We start from the raw sequence: 17,473 nt of genomic DNA on the forward strand, positions 1-17,473 counted from the left end.
CATTTTACATGTAAATCAAACTAGTGGTAACCATTAAAACATTTGTTCTTGTTATTAGAAAAATGGAAGATTGCATTATATGCATGTGATTAAAATTACAGAAAGTTTTGGATAGATATTACACTATTATATGGCTGAAATTTCACAAGTTAGAATCCCTTTTTCTCCCAAGCTCCTTGATGGTGCCCACCCACAATAAGAACAAAAATACCATTCAGCATTCAGCGTTAAAGCAAAAAGGAAACTGGTTTGCATTCTTGGATATGGAGTTCTCTCACTACTGATGTTGTAAGGGAGGTTCAACAGACAACTCAGGAATTATAACTTACATTTACAAAGCTATTAATAAGAATCACAGTGTGTGCACTGTAAAGGCACACTTCTCACCATGAGACTTTCAAGAATTACACTAGAAAAATGTGGCAGAGCACTCATTTTTAGCAATGAAGTTTTCAGTTAAAGTAAGGTCAAGCGAGAATTGAAGCCTGACTACCTGTGTCACATATCACAGTCATGCAGCTTGTCAGGAAAATGAGATGCAGTGCAAACCAGCCTTTGCTTTCCTAAATCAGAGCAGAAATCCCCTCTCAGTGGAGTTAAAAAGCATACATTTGTATACCAAGGAAATGCTGCAACATTGTCTTGCATTTTACCTGCTTGTAATGAATTTTCTCATTCTTGCCCCTAGATGGGGCACATACACTTGCAAGATTATCCATCTTTTTGTCGTTACAAATGTTTGAAGATGAGCCAATTCCTTAAGCTACAGAATATTTTAAAAACTCTTTGACTCTGCAGTTCTGCACACACCATCCCAACTGTTCCCCATTAGAAATTAAGGCCTTTTCTAGTTGGAGGCTTTTTTCATGCTGACAATGAGTTGCCTTAAACCTTGTTGTTTGGTTGATCAGCAAAAATTACTGCAACATGAAATTATAACTTGGGGACATACTGCATAGCTCTTTCATTTCATTCTAACAGTCGCATCTGATGCTGAGAACTACTTATTTGAAACAGAAACCTACATATTCTTTTAAAATCTTCTGTTTTTTAAAAAGAGATACTTTTACCTCTTTCTTCACCAACATAAATTAAACATACAATGAGCATTGACGAATTAAAATATAAATGTCCCAAAAGCTGTCACACGTCAGGACTTCCATCTCTTATTTGTGTGACCAGCAACAATCATGATACGGTGTGTTTCATAACAAATCTAGAGGAATATGGTTTTCCTGCAGCAGAGCAAGTTTTGAAGAAGTGGACAAAACGTGAAAGAATGATGTCTGAAGTAGACAAACTTCTCTGAAAAATTGAGCACTCTAGTATTGGTCAAGTGAAGTTGTACTGAACTCAAATATTATCCAGTGATAGTTGTGTCCCCAAACTGCCTGCTCACTCCTAGAAGAAGGTCCTTTTTTCCCTTAAAATGGTCAAAAGGGCAGCTCCACTACATGAAAGAAGATAACGGTCTGTACCACCCATTTCAATCTTGTGCTGTCTTGTGGATCCCACAGTAAACCAAGCAGGACTAATTAACACTTAATCTGTAGCTCACCCGGTATTTTATATAAAGTATGACAGGAGAAATAACTAAGTCCTTCAGCTCTCACAGCCCAAAAGATTTCCCTTCCCCCCTTTTTTAAACAGTACACATTTTTATTTTGAGTACCTAATCACTATAGCAAACATCCAACATAGCAAGATTAATTTTTCCTGTGAACAGTAATTTTATATTTTTGAGTGCTTTGCTACATGCAACCAAATGGATCTAGCATTTTTATAGTCCCAAGGAAGCGAAACTATATACCACTACCCATTTTTAAAAAAACGTATTTGCCCTAAAAGAAAGCTACATCTTAGGCTGTGGCAGGGCAGGGCCATCGAGGGGTTAATATGAAATACAATGGTAACGTACCATTAGGATAGGCTTGCCAAGGGATTTCTTCATGACCCATATTCCTAGTCCATTTGAACCAACACCAATGGCAAAGTATATGCAATAAACAGCAGGTTGCTTAATCATAATCAGATAAGCAATATTAAAAACCAACTACAGCTAAGTCGGAGCAGTTTTCTTGGAACATGCACACAATTCTTTGAGGACTCTGAAAGAGGTAAACTAAAGTTGCCGTCTTGCCATTGAAAAATGCACAGGTCTAATGATAGGACTAGGAAAGATTTAAGATAAACTGCAAATACAAAAAAATGTATTTGGAACCCCGTCTTCAAAACAGGTTTCAGAGTAACAGCTGTGTTAGTCTGTATTCGCAAAAAGAAAAGGAGTACTTGTGGCACCTTAGAGACTAACAAATTTATTTGAGCATGAGCTTTCGTGAGCTACAGCTCACAGTAGCTCACGACAGCTTATGCTCAAATAAATTGGTTAGTCTCTAAGGTGCCACAAGTACTCCTTTTCTTTTTGCGTCTTCAAAACTTTCAATCTTTCTCCACCACTGTGAAATATTTTTAAGATTCTTGGAAATCTTAAATGTGCCAATGCACATGTGCAGATGCAGCGCATCTGGTGAAGATGCTCTATGCCGATTGGGGAGAGCTCTCCTGTTGGAATAAAAACACTACCTCAGCGAATGGCAGAAGCCATGTTGGTGGGAGAAGCTCTCCTGCCGACACAGCGCTGTGCACACGAAAACTTAAATCAATGTAACTCATGTCGCTTAGGGGTTTATTCGCATCCCTGAGTGACATAAGTTATGCCGACACAGGCTGTAGTGTAGACATAGCCTGAGCATGTACGTAACTATATGCAAGAGGCTGGGAATACAGAAGGATATGGCACCAATGGGAAGAAAGGGGTGGATGAAGCTTCATTAGAGAAAGTAATGTGTAAGATGACCTACTATAATTTTGTGTCTGTCTCAAGGAAGTAGAGACCAATAGTTTACTTCCTTTGGCAGCATGTTTATTTTAAGCAGCAATTTTAAAACGTTTTTAAAGTGCAAATCACATCCCTTCTATGCCACTGGCACATAACATTGTGGCAACTACAGCAACTGCTTTCAAGGAACAGTATTAGGAAAGCTGTGTATTTTATCTTCTAACGCAAGTGAGTAGGTGGATACAAGGGGAGATGGGACCACGGGAGAGATTACAGAACTTTGTGGAGCACCAAGTAGTGGTATGTGGGCCACAAACATTCCTTGAACCAAAGACTGAGAACCTCTCAATAACAGAGAGCCCACTGTAATAATAATTACTTGAGTAATCTGATACTGACCTTCCCATGTGGCAGTATCAGGTATTAACCTTCGAAACCGCTGACTCACGTCAGTTGACTGACACCAGAGAACAAAGCTGAGTCTCTTATAGTAATAAATATGCAACACAGGCTTACAAATGGGGGGGGAGAGGGAGGGGGAATGTCCTGCTAACTTAAAGGAAGTAATATATTCTTGGAGAACAGGGACATTTTGGCATAAGTCAGAAGGCGGCACAGAAAGCTTCTTAATACTTGTTACACAGACTTGCAACAGTTTTAGGGTTTTAAACAGAAAAACAATCAAAACTGATAAAAAAAAACAAAGTTAATATCAAGCACACTGGATTAGAAATTTTTTTAAAGATGAAGTACTATATAGACTATAAAACTGTGTCTTAACTAGTTATAGGGTGACCAGACAGCAAGTGTCAAAAATCGGGACGGGGGTGGAGTGTAATAGGAGCCTATATAAGAAAAAGACCCAAAAATTGGGACTGTCCCTATAAAATCAGGACATCTGGTCACTCTAACTACTTATCAGTGTGAAGAACTTTTTCCTAGACTAGTAACTGAAAACCCTAGTGGAAAAAAGGACTGGTTTCTGTGCTTGACAAGGTATGATGCTATCAGAATTTGGATGCATCCGTCCTGCATGTTAAACATTATTAATTTAATAGATTCAAACTGTACTAATGTAAAATTTCTGGAATAGTTTGATGAAATCAAGATCAAGTTTGTATGCCCACACTTATTCAAAGCTATAAAAGAATCTTTAATCTTTAATTCCAACAGCCCTTCAGGAAGATGCAGCAAAATCTTATTTGCTGTTCTCAACGGTGCTTCACTTTTACATAGATCCTCAGCAGTTTCAAGATAAACCCATTAAGAACCCAAAATTTAAAACTGACCAGACTTAAAAAAAACCCCCAAAATACAACAACAGATTTGCTGTCTGAGGAGAATTTTTTTCCTAGCATGCCAAGGACAAGTAGTTCATCTAAAGAGTTTAAATGTCTGTGTATTTATAACATTTCAATCATCCTAGAAACAGCTGGTTCATTTGTTCTTATTACTGAAAAAAATCTCCATTCCAAAAGCATGTATATTATTCAACTCAAGGACGCTTGGATTGCTCAAAACACTGGCAATTGCAAGACTTTCATCTATAGATTGCTGCTCTGAATCTAGCCTGGGTCACTAATTCCTGAAAGTTTTCAGAGTAGCAGCCGTGTTAGTCTGTATCCGCAAAAAGAAAAGGAGTACTTGTGGCACCTTGGAGACTAACAAATTTATTTGAGCAAAAGCTTATGCTCAAATAAATGTTAGTCTCTGAGGTGCCACAAGTACTCCTTTTCTTAATTCCTGAAAGACATTGCCATCCGATGGTGGTTTGAGGGCCTATATGAAGTGAATCTATCTTATTCTAGTTCATAGTGGTTAGGGATTCCTAGACGGCAATAACTATTAACATGAACACTGAACCATCTTCTGTGATATTTTGTGTTTATGCAACCTATCATTAATACAAACTGGGAGAGTAAAAAAACCCCAAAAACGTGCTACTTTGCAGTCAAACCCATATAACTTAGTGATTGGAGCAGTATTAAAAAGTTAAACAACTGTAGTTCTTGAGTTTTCCGGAAGGTGGGGCATAATAATATTTGCAGAAGCCTATGTGCCACACTAAGCACTAAAACAATAAACTAACCATGAATATCAATGGTGCGGGTGAAGTACTTTAAAGTAAACAAGTGTGAATTCCCCATGCTCTTTTCATGTTCAATTGCCAGCCACACTAAGCCTACACCTGCGACACAAATTTTAACATCTGTAAAGCTACTGTACATTACATTGCCATTACTCCTCATGAAGTGTAAGTGCTTTTCCCAGAATCCAACAGTCTCACAACTGCTTAAATAACCAAATGGTTCCAACTGAGCTTCTATCTTTATCCTCTTTTTAGCATAAAACACTTACTCAAGCACTTTGAAGCAAGGGCTTGTAGACAGTAAGTGTTAAGCATTTAATAATTCTCATTCCAAATTCAATGGAAAAGAACTCTACCATTAAAAGAACATTACAGGTCTGGCTCAAGTCCACAAAAGGAAACTACTTTCTGAGCCAGCAGGAGTTCTGAGCATAGGTGCTGACTCTGTGGGTGCTCCGGGGCTGAGCACCCATGGAGAAAAATTGCTGGACAGTTCAGAGTGGCTTTAACCAGTTTGAAGATAGACAGCTTACTGCCTAAAAAAAATAAAATCAGCATGGGGACCTGAGGATGTACAGGTAGCAGAGGTAGGTGTTACAAAAAGAGGAGAAATTAAACGTTTTATGAAAGTGCAAGGTCCATCTGCACCCACACTGTGTGCACTGCACATTAAGGTGTTGAGGTCATTACAACCCCATTTCTTCAGCACTGAAGAATGAAAGAACACTATTCAGCCTGAAGAGGCTCCGCTGGGTAAAATACAATATACTAAATTATGTTATAGTGGAGCGGCTGCTCTGCTATAGTTAAGGATAATAAGTCCTTTCTATTTAAAGGATGACCTTTCTAAGTGCTCTAAAATCTTCATGGTTACTAGGATTGTCTTGATATTTGATGTGCCTCATGGAGGCACTGGGAAGTGTTAAAGGTCCACATCTGAGGTCATTTGAGCAAAGCGTTCTTGAGATACTGCTCCCTGAAAAAAAACACCTTTTAAAAAACAAATTCCAGTCTCGTAACTAATTTTTGCACTCACTGGGGACTCAAACTATGGCTCTGAGCACCCACAATTGATTCCAGTCACTTGACATTTATCTCAGCTAGTGCATGTCACCCACAGCTCCTTTAGGGAAGCAATATAAAATGAAGGGATCTAAATTAGCTGTTACCACTCAGGAAAGAGATCTTGGAGTCATTGTGGATAGTTCTCTGAAAACATCCAATCAATATACAGCAACAGTCAAAAAAGCTAACACAAATGTTGGGAATCATTAGGAAAGGGATAGATAATAGGACAGAAAATATCATATTGCCTCTATATAAATCAATGGTATGCCCACATCTTGAATACTGCGTGCAGATCTGGTTGCTCCATCTCAAAAAAGATATATTGGAAGTTGGAAAATGTACAGAAAAGGGCAAGAAAATATAGACAGATATGGAATAGCTTCCATATGAGGAGAGATTAATCAGACTGGGACTTTTCAGTTTGGAAAAGAGACAACTAAGGGGGGATATGACAGAGGTCTATAAAATCATGACTGGCGTGGAGAAAGTAAACAAGGAAGTAGTATTTACTCCTCCTCCTAACACAGCCCTGGTCTACACTAGGACTTTAGGTCGAATTTAGCAACGTTAAATCGATTTAAACCTGCACCCGTCCACACAGTGAAGCCCTTTATTTCGACTTAAAGGGCTCTTAAAATCGATTTCCTTACTCCACCCCTGACAAGTGGATTAGCGCTTAAATCGACGTTCCCAGCTCGAATTTGGGGTACTGTGGACACAATTCGATGGTATTGGCCTCCGGGAGCTATCCCAGAGTGCTCCATTCTGACCGCTCTGGACAGCACTCTCAACTCAGATGCACTGGCCAGGTAGACAGGAAAAGAACCGCAAACTTTTGAATCTCATTTCCTGTTTGGCCAGCGTGGCAAGCTGCAGGTGACCATGCAGAGCTCATCAGCACAGGTGACCATGATGGAGTCCCAGAATCGCAAAAGAGCTCCAGCATGGACCGAACGGGAGGTACGGGATCTGATCGCTGTTTGGGGAGAGGAATCCGTGCTATCAGAACTCCGTTCCAGTTTTCGAAATGCCAAAACCTTTGTGAAAATCTCCCAGGGCATGAAGGACAGAGGCCATAACAGGGACCTGAAGCAGTGCCGCGTGAAACTGAAGGAGCTGAGGCAAGCCTACCAGAAAACCAGAGAGGCGAACAGCCGCTCTGGGTCAGAGCCCCAAACATGCCGCTTCTATGATGAGCTGCATGCCATTTTAGGGGGTTCAGCCACCACTACCCCAGCCGTGTTGTTTGACTCCTTCAATGGAGATGGAGGCAATACGGAAGCAGGTTTTGGGGACGAAGAAGATGATGATGAGGAGGAGGTTGTAGATAGCTCACAGCAAGCAAGCGGAGAAACCGGTTTTCCCGACAGCCAGGAACTGTTTCTCACCCTAGACCTGGAGCCAGTACCCCCCGAACCCACCCAAGGCTGCCTCCTGGACCCAGCAGGCGGAGAAGGGACCTCTGGTGAGTGTACCTTTTAAAATGCTATACATGGTTTAAAAGCAAGCATGTGAAAGGATTACTTTGCCCTGGCATTTGCGGTTCTCCTAGATGTAGTCCTAAAGCCTTTGCAAAAGGTTTCTGGGGAGGGCAGCCTTATTTCGTCCTTCATGGTAGGACACTTTACCACTCCAGGCCAGTAACACGTACTCGGGAATCACTATAGAACAAAGCATTGCAGTGTATGTTTGCTGGCATTCAACCAAAATCCGTTCTTTATCTCTCTGTGTTATCCTCAGGAGAGTGAGATATAATTCATGGTCATCTGGTTGAAATAGGGTGCTTTTCTTCAGGGACACTCAGAGGAGCCCATTCCTGCTGTGCTGTTTGCCTGTGGCTGAACAGAAATGTTCGCCGCTGTTAGCCACAGGGAGGGGGGAAGGTTGAGGGGGTAGTCACGCGGTGGGAGGAGGCAAAATGCGACCTTGTAACGAAAGCACATGTGCTATGTATGTAATGTTAACAGCAAGGTTTACCCTGAAAGAGTGTAGCGACTGTTTTATAAAATGTGTCTTTTTAAATACCGCTGTCCCTTTTTTTTTCTTCACCAGCTGCATGTGTTTCAATGATCACAGGATCTTCTCCTTCCCAGAGGCTAGTGAAGCTTAGAAAGAAAAAAAAACGCACTCGCGATGAAATGTTCTCCGAGCTCATGCTGTCCTCCCACACTGACAGAGCACAGACGAATGCGTGGAGGCAAATAATGTCAGAGTGCAGGAAAGCACAAAATGACCGGGAGGAGAGGTGGAGGGCTGAAGAGAGTAAGTGGCGGGCTGAAGACAGGGCTGAAGCTGAAATGTGGCGGCAGCGTGATGAGAGGAGGCAGGATTCAATGCTGAGGCTGCTGCAGGACCAAACCAGAATGCTCCAGTGTATGGTTGAGCTGCAGCAAAGGCAGCTGGAGCACAGACTGCCACTGCTGCCCCTCTGTAACCAACCGCCCTCCTCCCCAAGTTCCATAGCCTCCACACCCAGATGCCCAAGAACGCGGTGGGGGGGCCTCCGGCCAACCAGCCACTCCCCCACAGAGGATTGCCCAAAAAAAAGAAGGCTGTCATTCAATAAATTTTAAAGTTGTAAACTTTTAAAGTGCTGTGCTTAAAGTGCTGTGTGGCATTTTCCTTCCCTCCTCCACCACCCCTCCTGGGATACCTTGGTAGTCATCTCCCTATTTGTGTGATGAATGAATAACGAATGCATGACTGTGAAGCAGCAATGACTTTATTGCCTCTGCAAGTGGTGATTAAAGGGAGGAGGGGAGGGTGGTTAGCTTACAGGGAAGTAGAGTGAACCAAGGGGCGGGGGGTTTCATCAAGGAGAAACAAACAGAACTTTCACAGCGTAGCCTGGCCAGTCATGAAACTGGTTTTCAAAGCTTCTCTGATGCGTACCGCGCCCTCCTGTGCTCTTCTAACCGCCCTGGTGTCTGGCTGCACGTAACCAGCAGCCAGGCGATTTGCCTCAGCCTCCCACCCCGCCATAAACGTCTCCCCCTTACTCTCACAGATATTGTGGAGCACACAGCAAGCAGTAATAACAGTGGGAATATTGGTTTCGCTGAGGTCTAAGCGAGTCAGTAAACTGCGCCAGCGCGCCTTTAAACGTCCAAATGCACATTCTACCACCATTCTGCACTTGCTCAGCCTGTAGTTGAACAGCTCCTGACTACTGTCCAGGCTGCCTGTGTACGGCTTCATGAGCCATGGCTCAAGGATACATATAGGCATTTCAACATCCCCAACAGTTATTTTCTGGTCTGGGAATAAAGTCCCTTCCTGCAGCTTTTGAAACAGACCAGAGTTCCTGAAGATGCGAGCGTCATGCACCTTTCCCGGCCATCCCACGTTGATGTTGGTGAAACGTCCCTTGTGATCCACCAGAGCTTGCAGCACTATCGAAAAGTACCCCTTGCGGTTTATGTACTCGGCGGCTTGGTGCTCCGGTGCCAAGATAGGGATATGGGTTCCGTCTATAGCCCCACCACAGTTAGGGAATCCCATTGCAGCAAAGCCATCCACTATGACCTGCACATTTCCCAGGGTCACTACCCTTGATATCAGCAGATCTTTGATTGCGTGAGCTACTTGCATAACAGCAGCCCCCACAGTAGATTTGCCCACTCCAAATTGATTCCCAACTGACCGGTAGCTGTCTGGCGTTGCAAGCTTCCACAGGGCTATCGTCACTCGCTTCTCAACTGTGAGGGCTGCTCTCATCCTGGTATTCATGCGCTTCAGGGCAGGGGAAAGCAAGTCACAAAGTTCCATGAAAGTGCCCTTACGCATGCGAAAGTTTCGCAGCCACTGGGAATCGTCCCAGACCTGCAACACTATGCGGTCCCACCAGTCTGTGCTTGTTTCCCGAGCCCAGAATCGGCGTTCCACAGCATGAACCTGCCCCATTAGCACCATGATGCATGCATTGGCAGGGCCCATGCTTTCAGAGAAATCTGTGTCCATGTCCTGATCACTCACGGGACCGCGCTGACGTCGCCTCCTCGCCCGGTATCGCGTTGCCATGTTCTGGTGCTGCATATACTGCTGGATAATGCGTGTGGTGGTTGATGTGCTCCTAATTGCCAAAATGAGCTCAGCGGCCTCCATGCTTGCCTTGGTATGGCGTCCGCACAGAAAAAAGGCGCGGAACGATTGTCTGCCGTTGCTCTGACGGAGGGAGGTGCGACTGACGACACGGCTTACAGGGTTGGCTTCAGGGAGCTAAAATCAACAAAGGGTGTGCCTGTACATCAAGGAGTATTTCAGGCAGGACTGCACGGAGGGTTCCAATAAGAAATGGTGCACCAAAGTTATCGTTGTTATTGGAACAAGGAGGTTAGCCTGGCCTCTGATTGATACATGGCTAGATTTACCTCGCTGCACCTTCTCTGTGAGTGACTGCAGTGTGATCTAGACAGGGGAGGAGGAAAATGAGTACAAAACAAATCTGGTCTATTTCTTGTTCTGACCCACTCCATCTATCCTTTACATCTTTGGCTGGCAGCAGACGGTGCAGAAGGACTGCATGCCATCCACATCTCATGGCTGCTTGGCAGAAGATGGTACAGTACGACTGCTAGCCATCTTCATCTCTTGCCTGCCTGGCATAAGATGGTACAATACGACTACTAGCAATCCTCATCTCTTGCCTGCCTGGCAGAAGATGGTACAGTACGACTGCTAGCAGTCCGTATCACCTGCCCGCTCACCATAAGACGGTTCAATAGGACTGCAGGACTAAAGAGAATGACCTGGTCAAGTCACTCCAAATTTAGTCCCTGCACCCATGTCTGCCCAGGCGCTCCCAGCCGACGTGGCCAGGAGCACCTCGGACACGACGAGGACGACTACCAGTCGTATTGCACCGTCTGCTGCCAGAAGGCAATGGGTTGCTGCTACTGTGCAGCAAAGCCGTACCGCGTCTGCCAGCACCCAGGAGACATAGGGTGACGGTTACCTGAGCTGGCTCCATGCTTGCCGTGGTATGGTGTCTGCACAGGTAACTCATGAAAAAAGGCGCGAAATGATTGTCTGCCCTTGCTTTCACGGGGGGAGGGAGGGTGGGAACGGGGGCCTGACGATATGTACCCAGAACCACCCGCGACAATGTTTTAGCCCCATCAGGCATTGGGATATCAACCCAGAATTCCAATGGGCAGCGGAGACTGCGGGAACTGTGGGATAGCTACCCACAGTGCAACGCTCCGGAAGTCGACGCTTGCCTCGGTACTGTGGAAGCGCTCCGCCGAGTTAATGCACTTAATGCACTTAGAGCATTTTCTGTGGGGACACACACACTCGAATATATAAAACCGATTTCAAAAAAACCGACTTCTATAAATTCGACCTAATTTCGTAGTGTAGACATACCCACAAGGACTAGGGGTCATCAAATGAAATTAATAGGCATCAGGTTTAAAAGAAACATAAGTAAGTATTTCTTCACACAATTCACAGTCAATCTGTGGAGCTCTTTGCCAGAGGATGTTGTGAAGGCCAAGACTATAACAGGGTTCAAAAAAGAACTAGATAAATTAATAGAGGATAGGTCTAGCAACGGCTATCTGTTGTCATGTAGCTATTATCTGCCTCTGTCAAGTGTTTTGTTTTGTTTACTTACTTTTGTGGAGCCTGTCCTGCTCATTTTACAGCTAATTTAGAAGGGGCTCTAGCTATTTTCTGAAAGATAATAAATTACCCATGCTCCACACAGATATGAGAGAATGACTGCTGGACATGTTGTTACTTTTCCACTTGGGGGTTTATTATACCAGAGCGCAAGCATTAATCCATTAGCATTGATTAACTAGAGGGAAGACGAAAGACAGGATAATGCTTCTGAACAATGGAACTCTGAACATGAGATGCTCACAACACTTTTAGATTCTAATAACTTTTTGGGTGCAAAGCTAGGGAATATGGGCAGGTTGGGGCAGTTGAGGAAGCATGTGGAGGGTGCTGGGGCTGTGGGGATTGGGAAAGTGCAAGAAGGGGACATGAGTTGAGGGCTCAGGCCAGTGGAACGGTCAGCCCCATATTCTCCCCTGCTACTTGCGCTGGAATCTGGGGAGTCTGAGCCCTTCTCCCTGTCCTCAGTGAGGAAGCTGGTGTCTGGGGATCCCTGCCCCTGGGGGTGGGGGGGAGAATTTGACCCTTTTCTTTTCTGCCCCCCTTTCTTTGTGGGTGAGTCAGGGTCTGGGCCCTGTTGTCCCTTTGGGTGGGGGGGCTGAAAAGGTATGCTTGGTGTATGACAGGCTCCCAAGCACTGACATGGGGTGGGAGAGGAGAGGAGAATACAGGCTGAATTCAACAGAGCAGTTCACACCTCTCAAAGCTATTGTTTTAACTATATTCAGCTCTATGGAGTGTTGCCATTCAGCTGAGAATGGATTATTGAGATGAATGGGCTACTTCACACCTCTCTGTGGCTCTTATGTTGCAGGGTGATGCGTAGCGCACCTTTCCCCATACCTTAGGGCCTAGGCCAGGGGTTTTCAGACTTTTGTACTGGTGACCCCTTTCACATACCAAACCTCTGAGTGCGACCCCTCCCCCCTTTTACATTAAAAACACTTAATATATTTAACACCATTATAAATGCAGGAGGCAAAACAGCGTTTGGGATGGAAGCTGACAGCTCACGACCCCCCATGTAATAACCTCACGAACCCCTGAGGGGTCCCGACCCACAGTTTGAGAAGCCCTGACCTAGGCCTAGTCTTGGGGCAGGGACTCTGCATCTCCACTCTCCTGCCTGTTCCTGCCTCCAGGTGATACCATGTACTCCTCACAGTCCTACCACCTTCTCACCTCCCTACACAGCTCTCTCACACTTATCAGGGCCATGGAGAGGCAAGGAGATGTGTGGTGTGTGCATGGGAGGGGAAGCTCAAAGCAGTGGGCATGTGTGTATGGGAGAGGCTCAGGGCAGTTTCTTTTTACAGATGAGAAACTGAGACAGAGACTACAGAGTTTATGTCAACCTAATGCTGTAAGCATCTACACTGAAATGCAGCTCCCATCGACGCAAGTCACCCACTACCCTGATTTAACTCCACCTCCATGAGAGGTGCAGCGCTTAGGTTGATGTAGTTAGGTTGACACGGTGTCAGTGTAGACACTGCATTGTTTACGTAGACTGTTGCTGCCTTTCAGAAACCATCCCACAATACCCACACTGGCAGTTAAATCAGTGCAAGTGCTCCTGGTGAGGATGTGTACTGCTGACACAAGGAGCATAGTGTGGACATGTAAAACTGATTCAACACTGTAGTGGTTGTACGTCAATGTAACGAAAGTCAACCTAATTTTGCAGTGTAGACATGCCCAAAGTGACTTGCCCCAGGTCACACAGGAAGTCTGTTGAGGAGCAGGGAATTGAAGCCAGCTCTCTCAAGTCCCAGGTTCTTACTACAGGTCCATCCTTCTTCTTATGCCTCTCCAATATCTGTCCCGCCCTTCAAAGTATTCCTACTAGCTGCATGCTGGTCTCTGCATGGATTCTGCATCCTCTCTCTCGCACCTCAACCTGCAGGTCCCATGCTGATGCCTGCCTCTCCACAGCAAGGACGGTTGAGGAGGGAGAACCAGGCTGCTGGACAGGCAGAGAGATGGGACGCTAAGCAGAGGCAGCGAAGGGACTAACATGCAGCCCATGCATTCTGTGACCAGGTAATCATTGCCAAGGAGCCAGAGGCAGTGGATAGGGAGAGCTGGGCTGTGGTAAGTTGGGGTGCGGAGACCCTATTTCAAAACAAAAAAATAATCAAGGAAATTAAGTGCTAAAGCACTTCACTAACACAGAGTTAAAGTTGTCCAATGGTGCCTAGTGGCCTTTCAGAATGTGGCAAGTGGCTAAACTTAACCCCCTGAAAACCAGGCTTCTTCTGGGGCTGGAACTCATATTTCTTAGGGGGGGCCCCAAATTGGCTGGGGGCCCCTGCCTTAATCTGTCCCTGGCATGCACTAGCAGCTAGGAGTCTCTGTCCAGGGTGCTCCCAGCAGCACAGGGGAGACCCTACCCACCTCCGGGAACCTCTAACTGCAGGAAGCTGGGAGAGTGCTGCCTTCAGAGCCCAGACAGTGAGGGTGGCAATCTTGGGACCCCCTCTACAACAACTTTGCAACCCCCCCCCTCCATGATCCCATTTTGGGTTGGGACCCTCACAGTTACGACACTGAAATTTCAGAGCGAAACATCTGAAATCCTTGAATTGACCAATGTAAAAACCCTCTGGCCGTGAAATTGACCAGAATGGGCTGTGAATTTGGTAGGGCCCTACTCACGTGCTTAAAATTAGTGTAATCAACACAAATAAAACTGTAAAAGATTTTGAGACACAGACCATGTTGGTGAGTTCTCTCCCTGCCCTGTCAGCAACTCTACCATCCCAAAACTGCAAAGCATGATCTAAGTGCCCTCTAAGCTGCGTGGCTGCATAGCTGCCTACTAAGCCCTGTGCAGGGGCTCAGGGCTGCAGTGGGGAGAGGCACCCCTCCCCGCTGGCCCCAGTGTGGACCTGCCCTGGACTTGCTGCGGTCGGGGGAGAGGAGACCCTCCCTCGGTGTGGCCCAGGCCCGCCGGAGTTGCTGCAGCCGGGGACAGGTGCCTCTTCCCCGGCCGCGAACTACTGCGGTAAGAGAGGGCTGGGGGGAGTCCTCTCTCCCCAATGCAGTCCCAGGGCAGCCTGCACCCCAAACCCCTCATCCCCAGCCTCACCCCAGAGCCTACCCCCCCATACCCCAACCCTCTGCCCCAGCCCTGAGCCTCCTCTTGCACCCCAAACCCCTCATCCCCAGCCCCACCCCAGAACCCGCATCTCCCCACACCCCAACCCTCTGCCCCAGGCCTGAGCCCCGTCCCACACTCTGAACCCCTTGGCCCCACCCTCACCACATGAATGTATCACACATCACCTCCATATTGGTGCACATAACAAAATTCTTTCTGCACATGGATGTAAAAAATTAGAGGGAACACTGAGCATGATTATCATCACTAATTGCATAGCATCCTTTGGCTAGCCACGGTAGCACCTTAAGTACAAACCTACTACATCTGTCAAAATGAACACTAACTCCTGCCAAAAAACGTGTCTCAAAAAAACCCCAAACCCCTGAAACTGGGCAGTGGGAACACGGAGCCAGTGCTCAGGATGGGGAGCAGTGTGTGGAGCTCCGTGGCCTCCCCGCGTAGGAGCTGGACCTGCTGCTGGCCCCTTCTGGGGTGCAGCGCGGTGTCAGAACAGGTAGGGACTAGCCAGCCTTAGCCGGGCAACACCGCCGATGGGACTTCTAACGACCCGGTGGGCGGCGCTGACAAGAGCCGCTGAGACCCAGTGCCTTACATTCCGTGACCCAGTACTGGGTCGTGCCCCGCATTTGAAAACTACTGTTCTAGAACATCAAGATTGAATGCATGCTCCAGCACTGCATGGTATGAGCTCTTTCTCCCTTTACTGTGTTCCTGGTTGAGAGAACAAACTTGGGTTTGAAGCATGAAGTAGGGAACAATTTGCAGGGGACCACAGCTCCAGGCATGTTCAGTAGAAAACATTTGCTAGGAATAATTCTGAGACTGCCGAAGGGTTGGGTATTCAGGAAAGTTTTAGGTTGTTTGTCTAAAGTTAAAGAGGAGAAGTACAGAAAAGGACCTACATCTCCAGTATGCACATAATACTCTACAGTAGCCTGAAACCTCCCACTACAGTTATTCGGAAATTGTCCATCCACAAAATGTAGTGCTGGTTAAAGATAATGAGCTGAAGGCATTGAAGATGGAAGTCCTCTATCCACCAAGCACTCAAAGCACAGGTAGAGTGCCTGTTTCCCAACAACATGCCTCAAAGATTTCCTGGAGGAACAAACCTTGGGGGGGGGAGGGGGGGAGGAGGAGAAAGGATAGTTCAGACTCCACAGCCCATTCAAGCTTTCGCTCCCTCGTTGGGAGTCCCAACAACTGTGCAAATCAGCTCAGCATGTAGTAGTGGTTTGTGACGTGGATAAATGTCTTCTCACCAGACCGAGACTACCAACAATTTACTTTGGACTAACGAACAGTGTCAGAAGACAATGGCTTTCAATCATTACCAGCCTGAACCAGAGTCTAACTAGTAACCTAAAGGAGCAAGACTGAATTTTCCACTGACAATTTTCTGAAGTTGATTTCTCTTCCTCCTCATGCCCACCACAAATTTTTAGCACATTAGACTTTTGCTACATGAGATACTCCACAAGGAGAATAGATGTGTCAGTCAACGTTGCTTTATCCAGAAATCAGATTTGCCAAAGGAAGTCACTTATGTGTTAATATTCTGTGATCTTGGTGTCAACATCACCATACATACTGCCACTTTTCTGTAACACTCTGTAGAACATAGATCTAATATGGCAGCAGGATCATAGCTTCCACATTCAAGAAACATTACATCAGGGCTCAAAGATGACAAGTCCTGTTTGCTAATAATAAAGTATTCATGTGCCATTCTGCTTTGCATTTCATTAAAATAGATTCCATGCCTAGACAGTCTTCTTAAAAATACTCCAGTTATCTTTGTTAGAGGTTCTTCTCTCCCACTCCCTTCAAATACACTTACTGTTCTGCACTTTTCATCTCCTTTTTTAAAAAAAGGATTCACTGGTGATCAGGATCTACTGTACCTATACTGCATACCCCAAGGAAAATTAATTTACCAGCATTTTACGTGACCAGGCATTTGGTGAATTTGAGGCTGTCTGTAGAGCTGCATTTACAGAATTACAGAAATTGTCACAGCCTTTAATATCACTAGGTTTTTATTTTTAATAATCTTGGAGTTGTGCCCCAAAGGAGAGCCCTAGCAGTCAGACACTCATATACACAAAAACCCAGTGAACAGCTCTCAGTATGGAGAATTAACCATAAAAAACAAACAGTGTTTTATGCAACAGTTGCAGATTTGCTTCTCCTTGTTGTTAATAAAGTGGGCATGAACAGTCTTCTCTATCTTGGTTCTGCTGGAGGCTCTTCTTGCGCAGAAGCTTTTCCCTCTACCCTCCTAAACCAGATTTGTAAAGCCTCCTTCAATTCCTCCTTCTGGATGTAGAGGACAGAGCAGTTGGGTGGCAGCATCCAACTGCGTTCTCTATCTGTGAGGTTGTAATGATGTTATAAAATGGCCATTAGGATTAGACTGGGAAAAACGCGCGCACACACCCCACTTCCTCCCCAGAGCCAGAAGTTTATGACATAAAACCCATACACTTCTAGAAGTTGCCAGAGAGATGGGAGAAGCTGCAGTAGACCTGAGCCAGAGTCCTCCAATACATTGGTAAGAGCACTCCCTGACCTTAGAGGCAAAAACATTTTCAGTTTCCCGAACATAGCAATGTCTTTATGGGCAAAAGAAGTATTTTTCAATTGTTTTAGTTCAAGTACATTAATTTAATATGATCAAAACCACACCCTCTTTTTGCCCATCATGACAGGACCCAAGAGGTTA

The 17,473-nt window shown here is 45.4% G+C and overlaps 1 protein-coding gene across 2 annotated transcripts in view; it reads right to left on the reverse strand.

Annotated features, from left to right (window-relative positions):
* UBTD2 (ubiquitin domain containing 2) overlaps positions 1-17,473 on the reverse strand; it is a 116,856-nt gene that overhangs the window by 7,178 nt on the left and 92,205 nt on the right. The gene's annotated exons all lie outside the window — the stretch shown is intronic.

The sequence above is a fragment of the Lepidochelys kempii genome, chromosome 8 (genome assembly GCF_965140265.1).
Source record: "Lepidochelys kempii isolate rLepKem1 chromosome 8, rLepKem1.hap2, whole genome shotgun sequence".
Classification (NCBI taxonomy): Eukaryota; Metazoa; Chordata; order Testudines; family Cheloniidae; genus Lepidochelys; species Lepidochelys kempii.